Source organism: Pristiophorus japonicus, chromosome 3, assembly GCF_044704955.1.
Source record: "Pristiophorus japonicus isolate sPriJap1 chromosome 3, sPriJap1.hap1, whole genome shotgun sequence".
Taxonomy (NCBI): domain Eukaryota; kingdom Metazoa; phylum Chordata; class Chondrichthyes; family Pristiophoridae; genus Pristiophorus; species Pristiophorus japonicus.
This window is the reverse complement of record NC_091979.1, coordinates 254,523,526-254,538,130: the sequence shown is the minus strand read 5'-3', so window position 1 is coordinate 254,538,130 and position 14,605 is coordinate 254,523,526. Positions and strand designations below refer to the sequence as shown.

Here is a 14,605-nt window from a genome sequence, read left to right as displayed (position 1 = left end):
GAAAACTGCATTCTAGCATGCTACTAGCACAGTAGTAAATTGATAAATCTTCAGTTTACAAAATGTGTTAGATCACTGATAATTAACAAAGGAGTTAGCTGCTGAAAGCTGATCTGATCTCGAATTGGATAAAGTTGAGGAACTAGCATTTTAAATAGGGGGGTAGAGTTGACAGGAAAGATTCAGTCATATTTCTGCGGATCTGTAACCCTGCCTTGTTGGAGGGATCTTTATTATCCAGTGTATTCCCTACGGTGAGACTTTAAAAAATATATATAGTTTCTGCAACGGTTCCCATGATACTGTAATGATGATTGATAACAAATAAATTCTGCAATTTATACAATCATTTTCTTTTCTTGATTAAAATGTTTTATGAAAAATGGAGCATGTTTTACTTTCTAGCTTCCCAGGGCATATTTTTCACTGTTTATCATTTCTTGCAAATAAAAAGCAGATGTGAGTACAAAAGGGGTGTTGTGATCCCAGTGTTCATATCCATATATCTTTTAGCTGACAATAGAGGAAAATATTCCTGGCACGTCTCAGTATCAAGCCATTTCAACCAGTGGCTCAGGTGGTAGCACCCTCGCCTCTGAGTCAAAACTGGGTCATGGTAGATGCTGCCACCTTCTCCAGAGGTGGAAGATTAAAGCATCCCCATCATGCAACTATGAAGCTCCTAATCAGACCCTGGAGCACATCATTGAGCACTGCCCTCAGAGGAAATTTGCAGGCAGCCTAAAAGATGTCCACACTGCTACACCTAAAGATTTGCCCTGGATATCCAAATTAGATATTGATATTTGATTTGCTTTGCTACTACCATACGAAAGACAAATAAGAGTCAGAAAGTTGAGGGTTCAAGTCCCACTTCAGCGACTTGAGCACAGAAATCTAGGCTGACACTGAGGGAATGCTGCACTGACAGGGATGCTGTCTTTTGGATAAGCATTAAACCGAGGACCCATCTGCTTTCTCAGGTGGATGTAAAAGATCCCATTGGCACTATTTAGAAGAAGAGCAGGGGAGTTATCCCCAATGTCCTATCCAATATTTATCCCTCAATCAGCAGCACTAAAACAGATTATCTGGTCATTATCATATTGCTGTTTGGTGGAACTTTCTGTGCACAAATTGGCTGCCACGTTTCCTACATTACAACAGTGACTACACTTCAAAAAGCATGCTTTGGGACGTCCAGTGGTCGTGAAAGACGCTATATAGATGCAAGTCTTTATTTTTATTCCTGGGTCAGGTACGGTAGGCGCATGATGCTTTAAGTGTTTGCTAAGGGATTCCAGCAGCGCAGCTTTCAAATGGAAACCTGCGATTTCCACACACACTTTATTTTATTTGTTGCCATCACTCCTGTTTAAAGCTGTCGGGCGAAAAATGAGGCAGTCTGGTGGCCTGCTTTTATTTTGAAAAATAAATGTCACAGCATCTCTTGGGACCCCGAAAAATCTGGGTCAACGCTGCTATCAGAACAATGAAGGTCAACTCTATTACAGCTAGTGGCGGAAGAACCCTGTGGATGCTGTCGGCTGTGCTCTTCTGATGTCAAAAGCACCTTTAAATGAAGGCTGAACCTCCCTTCAAGAATATGCTTTCGATGACTACCTCAGAAGGGCAACCCCTACTGATGTAGAGCAACGTTTCCATTGCGCACACCAACTCATTCTTATGGCTGCTGTGTGTGAGGCGACAAGTTTAGTTCCAATTAGTACATTCTGTGGGCTGTTTGTGTGACATGCTTGAGCCCACCAGCAGCTGAATTGAGGCAGCCGACATTCATTTCAAATAGGATCCTTACACCGGTCAGAAAGAAAAGGCCTTTATCCCATCAGTCTGCTCCATAAATGAAACCGATCTTGAAGGTGAAAAATATTGTTCTGTTTATCTGCACCATTCAGTCTATTCTAATGATCCATGGTAATGTTGCTCTTCAATTCATTGACTTTATTCTTTGTGAAAGACTTTTAGAAAAAAATACAATCCACTCTCATATGGCATGAATAATTTCTAACAAGACTGCCTTTAAAAAGCTCATGGAAAGGGAAGATATTTCTCCCAGAATCTAACAATCAGATCTGGTCCATGACTTTAAACACTGTAAAAGAAAGAAAGACTTGAATGTGAGATTATCCACTTTGGGGGCAGAAACGCAAAGGCAGAATATTATCTGAATGGCGGCAGATTAGGAAAAGGGGAGGTGCAACGAGACTTGGGTGTCATGGTACATCAGTCATTGAAAGTTGGCATGCAAGTACAGCAGGCAGTGAAGGCGGCAAATGGTACGTTGGCCTTCATAGCTAGGGGATTTGAGTATAGGAGCAGGGAGGTCTTACTGCAGTTGTACAGGGCCTTGGTGAGGCCTCACCTTGAATATTGTGTTCAGTTTTGGTCTCCTAATCTGAGGAAGGACGTTCTTGCTATTGAGGGAGTGCAGCAAAGGTTCACCAGACTGATTCCCGGGATGGCAGGACTGACATATGAGGAGAGACTAGATCGGCTGGGCCTGTATTCACTGGAGTTTAGAAGGATGAGAGGGGATCTCATAGAAACATATAAAATTCTGACGGGACTGGACAGGTTAGATGCGGGAAGAATGTTCCTGATGTTGGGGAAGTCCCGAACCAGGGGACACAGTCTAAAGGTAAGGGGTAAGCCATTTAGGACTGAGATGAGGAGAAACTTCTTCACTCAGAGAGTTGTTAACCTGTGGAATTCCCTACCACAGAGAGTTGTTGATGCTAGTTTGTTGGATATATTTAAGAAGGAGTTAGATATGGCCCTTACGGCTAAAGGGATCAAGGGGTATGGAGAGAAAGCAGGAAAGGGGTACTGAGGTGAATGATCAGCCATGATCTTATTGAATGGTGGTGCAGGCTCGAAGGGCCGAATGGCCTTCCCCTGCACCTATTTTCTATATTTCTTTGTTTCTATATAGCGCCTTTCACGACCACTGGATGTCTCATAGCGCTTTACAGCCAATGAAGTACTTTTGGATTGTAGTCACTGTTGTAATGTGGGAAACGTGGCAGCCAATTTGCACACAAGCAAGCTCCCATGAACAACAATGTGATAATGACCAGATAATCTGTTTTTTGTTATGTTGATTGAGGGATAAATATTGGCCAGGACACCGGGGATATCTCCCCTGCTCTTCTTCGAAATAGTGCCATGGGATCTTTTACGTCCATTTGAGTGAGCAGATGGTTTAATATCTCACCCAGAAGACATGCAGAAGAATCATTTTAAAATGTTTTGGTTTAAATAAAGAGGCTTGTGATATATCAATTACTGATCTGAGGAGAAAATATTTTAGTCTTCCATATCTAGTTTTAATCTGGGGAAGTCTTATCCCTCCATTTATTCCCTAAATGTGTTGAGCCACCATTCCAAAAATACCAGCTGCCCTCCTCCACTACCTCGACCAAATAGCTGTTCTTCATGTGTGAGACAAGACTGTACATTTTGTCGGTGCTTCCGACTGTGGATCATCACTGCCGAGCCCGATCCTGTACTTGCCCAACATTTACACAGATATGCACTTTCCAGTAGGGGACAGTAGATAGCAATCAGGAGGAGAATGCTCGCTGATTTCCCCTGCCCAAGTCACTAAGGCCAATTGTAACATCCAAAATGCTGCCCGAGCCGAGATCAAGTAAGTGAGCACAGGTCAGCAATTCAACTTGGCACCTCCCTGTTCTGCATAGTTCAATTCCACACTTGGTAATGTGCCTACCAATTGAACCATCTTCAAGAGTAGTTTATAAATGCAATCATGTTAGAAATTGTTCTTGCAAAATTACAACAGAAGGCAGTTATTATTTCCATTTCGTTTTCAAACCAGGTAAAAAAACGGGATGATCCCAGAATCGTAAGGACATAACTGCTGAATGTATTACTCGACAAGCAACAGGAGGCATACTCATAGCTATTGCAGACTATGTTCTAAGGAACAATAATCTCCATCACTAATCTTCCTTAACAACATTATAAGCCTAACAAACAATATTACATGATAAACCTTTATTGGATTTAGAAAAGTGCACCTGATGCCACAGCAGAAAGATAAACAAGGCCCATCCACCCTCTGGGATTGTTCAGCTTTTCTTTATAAATTCATTCAGCTCCATTTTGTACTTTTGAAACTTTGTGTTAGTTTTAACTTGATTCTAAAACTTTTCAAATTGCCCTGAAATATCTTCGTTTCCAGGTATTTGGCATCCCAATATAAATAACACAATGTAGATACATTACCAAGCTCTCTGCTTCCTCATTATGGCAAAAAGCAATCTGCCTCTATGTAAGCAGATTACCTGCCAAATCACCAATCACAAAATGTTCCTTGCTGACTGTCCTATTCAAGAAATGCAGCCAGTGGATACAGCACATGGAGAAGAACAACACCAGTAATCGTCACCCTGTGGGGAACTTCCAGGCATCACCTCTTTGGCAACACAGACTGTCATGCGGGCAATTACAGGTGTGAAATTGGCTCCTGCCACTTTGTGGCACAATGCATTGGAACAGCGATACACCGTGCCGTCAAATGTTGTGGAATCAAACTGTTTAGTTCTGAATTTCCCTACCATGCATCCATCATTCAACCATGCGTATTATTCATAGCATTTCATTTTCCAAAAGATTTGGCATCACTTTTCCCACTGCGCAATTCGTGCATCAATTCTGTTTTCAATTTAAATACTTATGAGCTATTGAATTAATCTTAGCATAAACTAAATATAATCTTTAACATGAGAAACATTTCACTACTCAGTGATTGTACCAGGCACAGAACAGTATTTGTGAGCTGATGTTTATTCACTTTGCAGGAGCTGCTTAATGTCTCTTAGAAACTGTAATTGGTACATATGGCTTGCATCAAAGCAATGTATTAAAGGTTTATTCATTGCAAATGTAATTTCCATTAATGGTTAACAAGACAGATTGCTAATGAATGAATTAACCAAACTTTCAATCCAATTAAACAATTAACATTCCTGTAAACATATACATTAGAAATTTCAAGAAATATTAAAGAAAAATTGTGCACATGCATTGATATTAAAGAAAAGTGCTTTTGTCTTTGAATCTACCTGAATGTGATCCTTGACCCCCATTTTTTCAATTTCCCCTCCCTCTTTGGGTCCCTGGCCAATAAACAGATAAGCAACCTCTCTCCAGCCTCTGCCAATGTCTTTCTGTAATCAGCCACACAAATGAGGTGTATGATAACAGACCAGGATTACTTCTCCTCCCTTCCCTGTTGGAACTACATTCCCTCCAGCCACGGCCTCCAACCGACAGCAAGGCTGAGATTTAGTGCTTACTGCACAGGACATTGCAGTCACTCACTGCTGTCAGTGTATGTCACAAGGACTGCACCACTACAATACACTGTCTTGTCTGATCTGGTTAATGTGACAAAACTAAAAAAAAACATTCAAAATCAAACAGTCACTGATGTATTTTCTCTTACTGGGGAACAGTATGTTGTATTTCATTTTTAACCTGTCTCATCTTGTGAAACGTTAAAGTGCCACAATTTCAAACAAATATTTTTTTCTCCAGTGCTGCTTTAGCATGTTAATCATAGCTGCACTGCACATTATAAGGAGAAAGTCAAAAAAAAAATTATGAGTCAGCTATTCCATATTATCTATCCTGGGAAAAAAATGTGCAAATAAATCCATATTTTTTTTTAAAGTGTTATGTCCATTTTTAGTGGCTACTTGGTAAGTGATATTTTTCGTGTTGAATTATTTTAGCACACACAACTTGTGGGAAGAAATGCAATAAATGTACACGCAGAGAAAAAGTTGGCCGTGAAATTCCACACGGTTCCCATGATCTGCTGCTGGCGGCAAATCAGCGGAATCTCAGGGCAATGGAGAGGAGCCGGCGTAATCCAGCTTTCCATGTGGTCCCACTGAACTCCCCCCGGAATCACAATGGGAGATTGGGGAAACCGCTGTAGAATTTCAGGGCCATTATGTTTAAGGTCACATTGTAAGAAACTCATCTGACAGGCCAGTGAGTAAATTTACTGAGCCACATAACCGAGGAAGACCCCAGAATTAATCTCGGGTCTGTCCTGAGTTACCCAACCTCAGCTGGGGATAGCAACTACCTCAACGATCTCAGCATTGCTCAGGGGACTTTGCTAGCATTTCACTTCTGATGTCTATCCAGTGACCTGTCCTGCAAAATGGCATGTGTATGTACATCAGGTAGGACAAGACAGCTTTGTCTTTGGGCCCCCTCCACAGTCAAAATTACCAGAGAACATTCACTGGCTAGACTCACACCTGAAGGATAGCCAACAGGGCAAGTTTGTCGAAGGGTGCTGGAACACGTGGACATGTGCTCCATTATAAGTTACAGTGTTTGGGGAAGGAGGATTTTAGAGGAAGACTGTTGAATTTCCACTAGAAATTACAGTGTTTGAAGAAGGAGGATTTTAGAGAGAACAGAAGAGGAAATTACATTCAGCTATTTTAAAATGTTATTAAATATTTAGGGAATTTTTCTTTTAAAGACAGCTCAAGTTAGGTACACAGCATTGAAAATGCAGAAAGCCCACGATATTATTCTGAGACAGGATATGCATTTACAATGGAAGCAGCCATTTAGACGTTGACAAACAATGTCATGTTGACCTTACAATTCATTATATGACATCTCACACGTTAAATGTAATGGGTTCCATGTCTACTTTTATTTTTTTTTATAAACTTTAAAAGGTACGGATCTAATTGCTGACTACTGAATATGATTCATGGATCTCTGCTTTGCAAAACCAGCTACAGCACAACCTCAGCTAAATAGGCTATTGTTGCAGCAGCAGTACTGATAGATGGGTTGATTTGTTAGTCTACTGATTTATACCCACTTAATGGCTGTTATGGCAACCAGAACTGGTTTGTATAATATCAGAAGGTAGAAGCACTGAATGTGATTTTGAAGCAAAGGAGCTGATCAGTGGGTCTATTGTATACTGTTTGCAAAAACTGACATGACCCATGATATGTTAGACAGATTAGTGATCAAAAAAACTACGTGCTTTGTTTTAAGCAAAAGAATGCATGTTGTTCCTTATTTCTTGTTCATCAAATTAAACATTAGCATTCAAGTTATTCATGCTTACAGATGAGAGTAAACGATGATTTGTAAGGATTCACTGCTCATTCACCGCAATGAAACAGAGTTTAGGCTTTGTTTTCATCGGGGGTCTGACACCGAAGTCAACACAAACACCCCATGAGTCATCACATGCATCACTCCACAACATTGTACGGTGCATTTCAACCACTGCCTGCATGCAACCCACCGGGTTGGGAGATGATCTGCTGGCAATTAAGCATAACGTGTCCCAGCCAGTTTATGCTCGTCACACATGGAACAATTCAGTTTCCACCTAAATTTGGAGCATAATCCACAGGTGCACAAATGCCGCATGCTAGTCGCAATTGCCTGGAGGTGCTCCATATTTCACAGAAAAGAGAAGCCCTCAATTCTGTGTAGCGAATATAACCTAGTTGATATGAATAAGGAGTCATGTTCCAGATACCTCACTCATAATGGTATGTTGGCTACTATTGTACTATGTGCTTTGATAGATCTCGTCTGAAATGCTTGATGCTAACATTAGGTACAATAAATGTAAGTAACTTCCATTCTTGTTCCTTTCTATAACATTGACTGAAGTATTAGCACATGCATACCTCACTGTAATAGGCACAGTAACCCTGACTATAACTAGGACAAAATTACAGATACATTGATGTTGTACAAGTTAATACAACATCCGGTATTGTTTTTCGTAGCGGGTTGGCCTGGCCCGGAAATCGGCGCAGTCCCAGCCTGCAAGACCATCAATAGGCCAGGACCATTGGAGGGAGCAGCGTGCAGCTGCCCCGCCCGGACATCGGCGCGGTCCTGGCCTGCAAGACCATCAATAGGCCAGGACCATTGGAGGGAGCAGCGTGCAGCGGCCCGGCCCGGAAATCAGCGCAGTCCCAGCCTGCAAGACCATTAGCAGGCCAGGGCCATTGCAGGGAGCAGCGCGTGCTGCTGCAGGAGGACGACGTCTTTGAAGCCAGGTCTCTGACCGTAGTGTGGGCAGGCACAGCAGGAGGGACGAAGGAGCGGCAAGAGTTTGTAGAGGGAAGTGACCGGGGCCCAGGAGAGGCGTGAGTTTGGGGCCCAGAAGAGGCCAGCCCATACTGCGATATGTGCGCACGCTAGACCCGTGCAACAGAGCTGGTCTCCAGTCGTCTTGGGTAATCCTTGCCACTGGACCAAGACCTAGCTCTGTCAACGGTCACCACATGTTAAAAAAATCCACGCTCAGGCATCTTCCACCCTTCAAGATGTAGCTCGGGTTCTGGAATATTAGGTCCTTCATTGAAACATCTGTGAACTCATCCCTTTTTGGCATGGAAGCAAGTCATCCTCGCTTCGAGGGACTGCCTATGATGATGATGACACACAAGAAATGATTGCAGTATCTCATCTCAACAACAACTTATATTTATATAAGTGGGACAGGCCCGATGGACCAAATGATCTTTACCTGTTCATTGTTCGTATATAGCGCTTTTGACGTAATATTACGTCACAAGGCACTTCACATGAGTGTTATGAAAAATATTTTTGACACCAAGCCATATAAGGAGATGTAAGGGCAGATGACCAAAAGCTTGGGCGAAGAGGTAGGTTTTAGGGAGCGTCTTAAAGGAGGGAAGAGCGGCAGAGATTTCCACCCTGCTTAATGTGTGAGAAAGTGCTTAGGTTCCACTTGATTTTTGATAACCTGGCAGAGAGAGGGATCTTCCTTGCACTCTCTAATGGAATACCCTAATATTCATATAACTGAATTGCCAGCACATATGCACCACTGGAATCTTGGAACTGTATAGATTTATACATTTCTTGTTATAATTTATAATTATTTTACATTTTAAATGTTAACATACAAAAATATAGTGTCATCTTAGCAGAGTGCTAGCATGCTCACCTCTTGAGTCAGAAAGGTTTGGGTCCAAGCACAGCATCTAGGCTGACATAATGGCCGTAAATTAACTCCAACGTTCCACTGATTTCACCTTCACCTGGGATCCTGGTTACATTGGGTCCCCATCAACTCTGGCATTTCCTGGTCAGCCTTGTAAGGGGCAGAAACTCCATCTGACTCTTACAAGGACAGTAATATTGAGAGGGTGGTGCCAGGGTGGAGACTCCCGACAATGGAAGCTCCCATTTCTCTGGCTCAGAGTATTACAGGAGGCTGGTGCACTGAAAAACATGAGCTATATTGGCCTCCAGATTAGTGCAAGTGAGTCCCACGGTGGGGGGTGGGGGGGGGGGTGCGGATAGAGGCAAGGGGACGGCCTGAGCAGGTGGTGCCTGATTTTCCAACTGCCAGGGAAAAGTGGACACCAGAGATGTTTCCATACTGCCATGGATGCCCATATGATGAGGTGCTCTCTCGCTGATCCCCCCCAAACTCTGGTAAAATCAGTACTGGGGGATACCATCAAACGCAATCCTTGCATAACCGTGGAAAAATAAACTCTACAAATTCTGCAGAGAAAGGAGAAGTTAATATAATACAGAAATCAGTTTAAAAAGATGATCAGAGAGGCAAAGAGAGACCTACAGTAAAGCATATGGGCAGAGGCTAAGCATAATGGTTAAAACTATTTCAGTACTACAACAGTAAAGGGACACTTACAGAAGAGGTAAAAGTATAATATTAGCCTCAAATAATAGCCAACATGGATTCAAAATGGGAAAATAACGCCGACCAAACTCTTCAATTTCCTTCAGGAAGTAACATCTCAAATGGACTGTGGAAAGCCCTAAACTTCCAACAGGCATTTGACATAGCCCATCTTGAAAGTTTATTAGTCAAAGTATTAGGGATTCAGGATGAACCCTGGGAATCGATACGGAACTAGTTGAACGGTACAAAGTCGCGAGTCCTCGTCAGAGGATTTAGAGCAGGGGGGTGTATTGAGCAGGGTGCCACAGGGCTCGGTGTTCAGACCACTACTGTATCCCATTTACATCAATAACTTGGACTCAGAAACTCAATGCAAAATTGTCAAATTTTCTGATGATAACAAATTGAGAGGAGCAGTGGAATTGGAGGAAGCAGCTCTACATTCAACATTTAGGAAAGATAGACAGAAAGGAAAAGGAGCGTTGCTGGTTAAAGAGGAAATTAATGCAATTGTAAGGAAGGACATTAGCTTGGATGATGTGGAATCGGTATGGGTGGAGCTACGGAATACCAAAGGGCAGAAAACGCTAGTGGGAGTTGTGTACAGACCTCCAAACAGTAGTAGTGATGTTGGGGAGGGCATCAAACAGGAAATTAGGGGTGCATGCAATAAAGGTGCAGCAGTTATCATGGGTGACTTTAATATGCATATAGATTGGGCTAACCAAACTGGAAACAATACGGTGGGGGAGGATTTCCTGGAGTGCATAAGTGATGGTTTTCTAGACCAATATGTCGAGGAACCAACTAAGGGGGAGGCCATCTTAGACTGGGTGTTTTGTAATGAGAGAGGATTAATTAGTAATCTCATTGTGCAAGGCCCCTTGGGGAAGAGTGACCATAATATGGTGGAATTCTACATTAGGATGGAGAATGAAACAGTTAATTCAGAGACCATGGTCCAGAACTTAAAGAAGGGTAACTTTGAAGGTATGAGGCATGAATTGGCTAAGATAGATTGGCGAATGATACTTAAGGGGTTGACAGTGGATGGGCAATGGCAGACATTTAGAGACCGCATGGATGAACTACAACAATTGTACATCCCTGTCTGGCGTAAAAATAAAAAAGGGAAGGGGGCTCAACCGTGGCTATCAAGGGAAATCAGGGATAATATTAAATCCAAGGAAGTGGCATACAAATTGGCTAGAAATAGCAGCAAAACAGGGGACTGAGAGAAATTTAGAACTCAGCAGAGGAGGACAAAGCGTTTGATTAGGGCAGGGAAAATAGAGTATGAGAGGAAGCTTGCAGGCAACATTAAAATGGACTGCAAAAGCTTCCATAGATATGTAAAGAGAAAAATGTTAGTAAAGACAAACGTAGGTCCCCTGCAGTCAGAATCAGGGGAAGTCATAACTGGGAACCCAAGACTAGGAATTAAGCATACAGGGGTATCTGACAATTCGGAAAGATAGACAAGAAGGGAAAGGAGGTGAGGTAGCTCTGTTAATAAAGGATGATATCAGGGCAGTTGTAGAGATGATATTGGCTCTAATGAACAAAATGTTGAATCATTGTGGGTGAAGATTAGAGATAGTAAGGGGAAAAAGTCACTGGTGGGCGTAGTTTATAGGCACCCAAATAATAACTTCACGGTGGTGTGAGCAATAATCAAGGGAATAATGGAGGCATGTGAAAAAGAAACGGCAGTAATCATGGGGGATTTTAACCTACATATTGATTGGTCAAATCAAATCGCACGGGATAGCCTGGGGGAGGAATTCATAGAATGCATATGGTATTGTTTCTTAGAACAGTATGTTACAGAACCTACAAGGGAGCAAGCTATCTTAGATCTGGTCCTGTGTAATGAGACAGGAATAATAAACGATCTCCTAGTAAAAGATCCTCTCAGAATGAGTGATCTCAGTATGGTTGAATTTGTAATACAGATTGAGGGTGTGAAAGTAGTGTCGAAAACGAGCGTACTATGCTTAAACAAAGGGGACTACAGTGGGATGAGGGCAGAGTTGGCTAAAGTAGACTGAAAACACAGACTAAATGGTGGCACAATTGAGGAACAGTGGAGGACTTTTAAGGAGCTCTTTCATAGTGCTCAACAAAAATATATTCCAGTGAAAAAGAAGGGCTGTAAGAGAAGGGATAACCAGTCGTGGATAACCAAGGAAATAAAGGAGAGTATCAAATTAAAAACCAATGCGTATAAGGTGGCCAAGGTTAGTGGGAAAATAGAAGATTGGGAAAATGTTAAACGACAGCAAAGAATGACTAAGAAAGCAATGAAGAAAGGAAAGATAGATTACGAAGGTAAACTTGCACAAAACATAAAAACGGATAGTAAAAGCTTTTACAGATATATAAAATGGAAAAGAGTGACTAAAGTAAATGTTGGTCCCTTAGAAGATGAGAAGGGGGATTTAATAATGGGAAATGTGGAAATGGCTGAGACCGTAAATAATTATTTTGCTTCGGTCTTCACAGTGGAAGACACAAAAACCATGCCAAAAATTGCTGGTCACAGGAATGTGGGAAGGGAGGACCTTGAGACAATCACTATCACTCGGGGGGTAGTGCTGGACAGGCTAATGGGACTCAAGGTAGACAAGTCCCCTGGTCCTGATGAAATGCATCCCAGGGTATTAAAAGAGATGCCGGAAGTTATAACAGATGCATTCGTTATAATCTACCAAAATTCTCTGGACTCTGGGGAGGTACCAGCGGATTGGAAAGCAGCTAATGTAACGCCTCTGTTTAAAAAAGCGGGCAGACAAAAGACAGGTAACTATAGGCCGGTTATTTAACATCTGTAGTGGGGAAAATGCTTGAAACTATCATTAAGGAAGAAATAGCGGGACATCTAGATAGGAATAGTGCAATCAAGCAGACGCAACATGGATTCATGAAGGGGAAATCATGTTTAACTAATTTACTGGAATTCTTTGAGGATATAACGAGCATGGTGGATAGAGGTGTACCGATGGATGTGGTGTATTTAGATTTTCAAAAGGCATTCGATAAGGTGCCACACAAAAGGTTACTGCAGAAGATAAAGGTACGCGGAGTCAGAGGAAATGTATTAGCATGGATAGAGAATTGGCTGGCTAACAGAAAGCAGAGCGCGGGATAAATGGGTCCTTTTCGGGTTGGAAATCGGTGGTTAGTGGTGTACCGCAGGGATCGGTGCTGGGACCACAACGTTTACAATATACATAGATGACCTGGAAGAGGGGACAGAGTGTAGTGCAACAAAATTTGCAGATGACGCAAAGATTAGTGGGAAAGCGGGTTGTGTACAGGACACAGAGGCTGCAAAGAGATTTAGATAGGTTAAGTGAATGGGCTAAGGTTTGGCAGATGGAATACAATGTTGGAAAGTGTGAGGTCATCCACCTTGGGAAAAAAAACAGTAAAAGGGAATATTATTTGAATGGGGAGAAATTACAACATGCTGCGGTGCAGAGGGACCTGGGGGTCCTTGTGCATGAATCCCAAAAAGTTAGTTTGCAGGTGCAGCAGGTAATCAGGAAGGCGAATGGAATGTTGGCCTTCATTGTGACTGGGATGGAGTACAAAAGCAGGGAGGTCCTTCTGCAACTGTATAGGGTATTGGTGAGGCTGTACCTGGAGTACTGCATGCAGTTTTGATCACCTTACTTAAGGAAGGATATACTAGCTTTGGAGGGGGTACAGAGACGATTCACTCGGCTGATTCCGGAGATGAGGGGGTTACCTTATGATGATAGATTGCGTAGACTGGGTCTTTACTTGTTGGAGTTCAGAAGGATGAGGGGTGATCTTATAGAAACATTTAAAATAATGAAAGGAATAGACAAGATAGAGGCAGAGAGGTTGTTTCCACTGGTCGGGGAGACTAGAACTAGGGGGCACAGCCTCAAAATACGGAGGAGCCAATTTAAAACCGAGTTGAGAAGGAATTTCTTCTCCCAGAGGGTTGTGAATCTGTGGAATTCTCTGCACAAGGAAGCAGTTGAGGCTAGCTCATTGAATGTATTCAAGTCACAGATAGATAGATTTTTAACCAATAAGGGAATTAAGGGTTACGAGGAGCGGGCGGGTAAGTGGAGCTGAGTCCACAGCCAGATCAGCCATGATCTTGTTGAATGGCGGAGCAGGCTCGAGGGGCTAGATGGCCTGCTCCTGCTCCTAGTTCTTATGTTATGTTCTTATGTTCTTATAACAAAGAAATGGCAGACCCAATTAAACAAGTATTTTGGTTCTGTATTCACTAAGGAGGACACAAACAACCTTTCGGATATAAAAGGGGTCAGAGGGTCTAGTAAGAAGGAGGAACTGAGGGAAATCCTTATTAGTCGGGAAATCGTGTTGGGGAAATTGATGGGATTGAAGGCCGATAAATCCCCAGGGCCTGATGGTCTGCATCCAAGAGTACTTAAGGAGGTGGCCTTGGAAATAGCGGATGAATTGACAATCATCTTCCAACATTCCATAGACTCTGGATCAGTTCCTATGGAGTGGAGGGTAGCCAATGTAACCCCACTTTTTAAAAAAGGAGGGAGAGAGAAAACAGGGAATTATAGACCAGTCAGCCTGACATCAGTCGTGGGTAAAATGATGGAATCAATTATTAAGGATGTCATGGCGGCGCATTTGGAAAGAGGTGACATGATAGGTCCAAGTCAGCATGGATTTGTGAAAGGGACCTTGACAAATCTTCTGGAATTTTTTGAGGATGTTTCCAGTAGAGTGGACAAGGGAGAACCAGTTGATGTGGTGTATTTGGACTTTCAGAAGGCTTTCGACAAAGTTCCACACAAGAGATTAATGTGCAAAGTTAAAGCACATGGGATTGGGGGTAGTGTG

At 42.4% G+C, this 14,605-nt stretch overlaps 1 long non-coding RNA gene across 1 annotated transcript in view; it reads left to right on the top strand.

The window, feature by feature from the left end:
- The window catches only part of LOC139259495 (uncharacterized), a 32,444-nt gene extending 27,253 nt beyond the window's left edge, over nucleotides 1-5,191 (top strand). Inside the window, exon 3 of the long non-coding RNA XR_011592579.1 lies at nucleotides 3,860-5,191. This is a non-coding gene — a long non-coding RNA (uncharacterized lncRNA). The remainder of the gene's footprint in view (nucleotides 1-3,859) is intronic.
- Nucleotides 5,192-14,605: the final 9,414 nt, after the last annotated feature.